This window comes from Struthio camelus, chromosome 2, assembly GCF_040807025.1.
Source record: "Struthio camelus isolate bStrCam1 chromosome 2, bStrCam1.hap1, whole genome shotgun sequence".
NCBI classification, from domain to species: Eukaryota; Metazoa; Chordata; class Aves; order Struthioniformes; family Struthionidae; genus Struthio; species Struthio camelus.
The window spans coordinates 139,607,212-139,613,211 of record NC_090943.1 but is presented as its reverse complement, the minus strand read 5'-3'; the positions used below and the strand labels follow the sequence as shown (position 1 = coordinate 139,613,211).

At 51.4% G+C, this 6,000-nt stretch overlaps 1 protein-coding gene across 11 annotated transcripts in view; it reads left to right on the top strand.

Moving 5' to 3' along the window:
* The first annotated feature begins 1,472 nt into the window (after positions 1–1,472).
* The window catches only part of SNTG1 (syntrophin gamma 1), a 353,322-nt gene continuing 348,794 nt past the window's right edge, over positions 1,473–6,000 (top strand). For 3 of the 11 annotated variants that reach the window (XR_693802.2, XM_009673185.2, XM_068932743.1), the window contains exon 1: positions 2,306–2,538. The gene's annotated coding sequence lies outside the window, so the exon portion shown is untranslated. Of the gene's footprint in view, positions 1,599–2,304; positions 2,539–2,586; positions 2,819–6,000 lie in introns of those variants that run through there. The other 8 variants (XM_068932745.1, XM_009673189.2, XM_009673187.2 and 5 more) reach the window with 7 other exon arrangements.

Here is a 6,000-nt window from a genome sequence, read left to right as displayed (position 1 = left end):
TTCCAAGAGCTAAAACGGGGCCCAGAGGATACGGATAAGGCAATCTAGCGACAACAACCAGCCTGGCCCGCTCTGGGGGCCAAACTTAGACGCAGAAGAGGGTCCCTCGGCTGCACCCGACGCTGCCACTTTAAACCGTGGGATTTATTTTTTTTTTTTTTCCCTGCTTTCGTAGCTCCACATAGCGTCGGTGGGATGAAACGAGTCAGCTCCGCGCGGCCCCGTCCCGCCGAGCAGAGCGGAGCGGAGCCCCCGCGAGCCCCCAGGCGCGGCGCCCCGGGCTCCCCCGAGGCCACCGGGGGGGGGGGGGCAGGAGGAGCTTGCTGCTCCCCAAAACCGGCGTGAGGGAAGCAGGCGGTTAAGGGACGGCTGCGTCTGCGAGGGGCCCCGCGGCGCTCTCTTTCCTCCCGTTTTAATTTTCCTCCACCCCCACAGCCTTTGCAAAGGCGGGTCGGTGGCTGGCGGCCCCCACCCCGCGGGCCCGGCTCCCCCGCACTGGCAGCGCAGACGTATACGTGCGTATAATACACCACAGGGCGCGCATATATGCCTATATATATATGATCTGCCACGTTATGCTATATCATTTCAGCACTCTCCGACGGGTGGGGTGACTGCTGTACGGTCTCAGTGAGCTCCGGCTGCGGGGCTGCTTGCCAGCTGTTGGAGATAAGCAAGTGCGAAAGCGCAGGGCTGCGGGTGCGCAGGGGATTTAGGGATGCGGGGTGGAGCAGCCCCCTTTGCCACCTGCTGCTTGCCGGGGGTGCTGCGCCGGGGTGCGCCCGGCTCCCTCCCGAGAAGCCCCAGGTCCTGGCTCCCTGTGGAGGAAGGAGCCCAGGCATCAGCCCCCTCCCTCGTCCCTGCAGTCCTGGCACAGCAGCGCTGCAGAAACCCGCATCCTCTGGATCCAGAAAGGCTTTGGCCTCTCAGTGATACTCGATGTCCAACACAGACACCAAGTGGTTTATTCTTCCCTCCCTCCCTCTTTCGCCTGTCCCTCCTCCTTTTTTGTCCCCCCCCCCCCCCCGCCCCAAACCCAGCACGGACCCTGCTTGCTGCCATGTTTTAGCCACTTTAACTTCCAACTCCTCTGTTGAAACAAAATTAGATGACCCGTTGACCGTGGCTCCAGGACAAGGGGATGCCGAGGCAGCCCGGACACGGTGTGTGTGGGGGGGAAGCCGTGCTCTCCCACTTGCTCCCCCCTGCGCCGCCCCGCAAAACCAGCTTGCAGGGAGCTGCCAACCCCGCGGGGGGCTGCGGGCCCCCAGGTGCCGCTGGCAGCTCTCCGCCCGGCGGCGGCCGGGCAGGCTGCAGGGGCGGGACGCGGCCCCGCCGCCGCCTCCGACGCCCCCTTCCCAGCTGGGGAGCGCTGGGCGCCGCCCGCCCCCGCGCGCTGCGGAGCGGGGACGCGTTCTCGCTCGTTTCTCATGTCTTCATTTGGTGAAAAATTAAGCAGGGCATCGTTCCCTTAGCAGGTGGGAGAGCGACAAAACCCAAGCGACATAGCCCAAAATTAGAGGCTGGCAGATTAGGAGGGATTACTTGACCGAGGGAAGATGGTAGCATCTAAAAAGAAAACGACTCTGCCGCTTCAAGTGAGTCTGTCAAAATAAACCGCACACATAACTGCTTCTAAATAAGGGGGTTGATATGTTATATTTTCCGTCTGGCAAGCGATCAATATATACCCACTCGCACAGTGAGGAGAAACCGCATCCAGTGAAGTTCAGCAAGAAGAGGGGCATAATAAGGCGGAGGTCAAAAAACTTTTCTGCCTGGGCAAGGCAGAATTTCTCCTCACTGAGAACTCACAGGGGGGCAGAGGGATAAGCCGTGACCGGGGGGGGACTGCGTTTCGGCAGCGCGGGGGCCGGCGGAGGGAGCGGGGTGGGGGGAGGGAGGAGGACCGCACTTTCCCCGCGGTGCCCCGCGCAGCCGCCCCCTGTGCTGCCTCTACTTGCGGCGCGGCGCGGAGCGTAGCGGCCCGCTCTGCCGCCGGCAGGGCCGCGGCTCGCCGGCTTTGCTGGGGGCGGCCCCGGGGCGGTGTTTCGGAGCGCCGGGGGTGGGGTGGGGTTGGGGGGGGGTCCCGAGGGCGGGCATCGCCGCGCCGGGCTGCGGCCGCGCTGGCGGCGCCTCTTCGCCTCGCCGCGCCGCGCCTGGGCGCTCTCGGCCGCGGAGGGGCGGCGCTGCCTAGCCGCGCTCCCCCGCCCGGTGCCCCCGCGCCGTCTCCGCCAAGGGCGCGGGGAGCCCCCTCGCTGCCGCCGGCGCGGCGGCGGCCGGGTGAGATGCGGCGCTAGCGGCCGCGAGGCGACGCCGCGGGCATCCGAGCGCGACTGGCCGGGGGCTGCGGCGGAGACCATGGGCGGCCGGGTCGGGGGCGCGCCGGCCGGGCTCCCTGCGCGCTCCGGCTGAGCCCGGAGATGCCCCGGCCTTTTGGGAAATATTTTGGAAATCGCTCGGAGAGGTCCGAGGAGGGCGAGCGGCTCTGCGTTTCGCCAGCCGAGAGGAGGTCGCCCGGCGGGAGCACACAGGCAAGTGAGTGTCGTTTTTTGTTGTCCTTGCGCTGCATGAACGTCATCTCCAGTGACTTTTTTGCAGCTTTGGGTTTCTTACTCGCGGTTTTGGAGGCAGCGGCCCCAGCTGCAGTTTTGGCTCTCCGGCGTGTCGGTGCGGGAGGTTTGTGGTCGAGGTCGCAGCGGCGCCCGGTCCAACTCCGGCGAAGTACGACGAGGGCAGCCGTACGGTGCAGGACTTGGCGTGCACAAGCGGTAAAGCGCAGCGCTGTAGTAATCCTGTGCTGCCCACTTCTGCACCTGTAAGAAATGATGCATTATATGTGCTAATATAAAATGTCTTCTGCTTTGTGCTAGGCTATAACTTAATTGCAGGAGTCCCTTTATTGCTTTCCAGCAGTGGCTCTTGGAGGAGAGAGGCAGGGTATGTGTGTAAGCATATTTCATACCCATCTATGGGTTAAAATAGTGAACCTAGAGAGTTTTGATTTTTATGCCTTTACTTTCTTGTGTCCTGCCTGGTGATTTTCTTTTTCTCTGAGATGCTGTTGCTGTGAGGATGTGGTTTCTCCAGCTTTGTTTGTTTGCTTTAGCACATGGATTTTTATTGCTCTACTTGTTATTGCTGTGAAACAAAAAGTTGATTTCAGTATATCTCAGCACGTAGAGCAGACACGGGACTAATTCTGCTCTTGGAGGAACTCCGCTTTGAAGGAGCAGACCCATAGGGCTGTAATCTCTTGCTAAAAACTCAAAGATCTCTAAACAGGGTAGTCACGCTGAAAAGAATGAATTCTCCTGGTCACCTTTCAGCACGCATAGTGTATGAGCTAACCAACCTGCCTGCTCCTCTCTATGAAACATCTGTCTCTGAAAGGTAGGGGATAAAGAGGATTCATAAAGTGAATTCTGGACAGGTTTGGGAGAAGACAAAACTTCAGACTGTGTTTAATTAAGTTTTCTCTTATTGATTTCCTTGGTGTCTTCTCTATGAGTCTAAAAATGACAATCTTTTACAGTAACCTTGATGTACATCCTGGTCTAACATGAAAGCATCACAGAATAAAAGGAGTTACACAGATTTATAGCTGAGCTCTAGCATTTCACTAAGAACTCAGTTCCAGTGAACATCCTAGTTTCAGCAGAGACACTGGGCATTATGAGTGAGTGGACTTGCGGAAATAACTCTGTGATAGTGATAAAAGTATAAGGTGCAATGTTGGAAGCATATGCTCCTGCAGAAATATCAAGGTGTGTGAAATGTTTGTTGAGTTTTGGATATTTTCTTCTCTAATCGAAGAGAACTCTGGCAAAAAGTGTGTGTGGGGGGGGTAGTGGGGGGTGCTCAGAGCTTCCCAGGTTAATGCACTTTGATTTGCCTGCACTTGTTGGCTGGGAAGCTGTAAGGAAGGGATCTTCTTATGGACTGAAACACACACTTTACATGAATGCGGAGTTAACATAATAGGATTAAAAGGCATTGAGTTGGCAGTACTGAACGTGTAACTTGAACGAGTTACGCTTGAAGGTGCAACTAACTCAAGTTTATAGCAAAAAGTAAGCCTTTCCCATAATAGTGGATGAAGTTCACTGTGGGTAAGCAGTCTGAGAGGAATGTCACTTTGTTTCAGTGCAGTTTCAGGAGAGCTTTGTTGTGGTTCATATTCCTGACTGTGAAGATACTGTGAAAAGCAATTAAAATAACTGTTGCTAGACACTGGGGCACAAACCTGTCCATTATTTAAAGCATTCAGCTTCTTTTTGCGGCTTATCAAAAAAATCTGTATCTTTTATCAAAGTGTAGCTATGGACTTATTGTAGTAATTCCTTTCTCTGTTGCAGAGTGGCAGGCTTTCACTAAGTGTGTGCAAGAGAGATCATAAAACACTGACGCATGCACTGAGCTGGAATTCATTGGGGCTATACATTACATTGATGGTTTACAAAATTAACATAAGTAACTGCTTATACCTGATTATACAGATAAGTGGTTTTTGAAAATTATATCAGCTTTGCCGGTTCTGATGCAAGTTACAGAGCCCTTTTCTTCCTTTTCTTCTTAGTCCTTCAAACTAATCTAATGCTATACTCTGTCTTTGCCTGGAGAAGAAGAAAACATAATTTAATGATGCATCATTTGGCTTTTGCAGTATCTTGTCCCATAGCTATGAGATAATCCAATGAAGGTCCTTGTCACTGAATTAAAGAACATGCTGCTCTAGCCTTTCACCTATAGCCAGTTTTTCATTCTGCTTTATGGCCAAAGAACTGAGTTTTCACTGAGTCTGGTAGAAGAAAGAAACATTTCTTTTTCTGTTGAAAATTTGAAAAGAAAGGGGAAAGAAATACCTGAGTTCTTTAAGGAAAGAACTTGCTTACTGTAAGGCTATTCTAGTATTTTCTTTCATGTTCTGTATCCTAGTTTACTTGTATCTTTTGTATCGGAGATTGCCAAAATACACTATATTCAACTTTATGGCATGTATTTTTATTTTTATACTATGCAAATTAATAGAGAAGATGTTGATTTGATTTAGAAAGTCCAGGGCAAGCTTACAGATTGCATTCCTTTGCTAATTTTGTTATATCTGCTCAGGCATGCTGTTTGGCTTGCCAGATATAACCTTCATGAATTGACAAAATATGTCAAGCTGTCCAGTCAGTACAACAGAGTTGTCTGAGTCACTATTCATTCATCTTCAATCAAATATTAAAAAAGTAGTCTGTTCTTGACTCTTCTTCACTCTGAAGTGCTTGAATAAGTACCATTTCTTCATGCTCGTAATTTAGTACTGGTCTTTGTGGCTGAGCTACTGGGAAAACTGTGATACTGTCAAAGGCTAGTCATCACCACCTTTGCTTGCATACATTGTTTAAAAAGGTAAGAAGTGGTAGCAAGTAAGAAGTGTCAAATGGATTTAATGTATAGTCTTTCTTATCCCTTCTCATGGCTGTACTTTCAGTTCAGGTTACCAGAGAGAGGATTAGATAGGCTGAATCCCAGTTTGTCTGCTGCATCAACGCATACGTCTGACAGTCTGAGGTGACATCATCTCAGCATGGTTACACACCTGACTTTCTGTATTTGCCCTGAGTTTTACCTTCCGTAACTGGAAGAGTCAGAAAGCCTTACTGTCATTGTGGCCAGCCTAAATTTTCTGCCTTTCTATTCCAGGTCAGATGAAGGAGAGAAAGCACATGTATTGGGGGATGGGGGGGAGAGTATAGATCATATCTCAAAGATACAACTGGAACCAACAGGAGCAAATGTAATGGAGGCACTGTCAGTGAAATTTGCATGAATATTTAATTTTCAAAGGGAGGAATAATCCATCTAGAGGGAAGGATTTAGTGAGTGATGCGTCTACTCTTTATGAAGAAGAGGAGCTATGTAATACAGAAACAAAACTTTCTATGTTTTTATACTCTGCACTTCAGATGTACCTGTCACTCATTTGGCACTCTGAACTTTTGTCTTCAATAA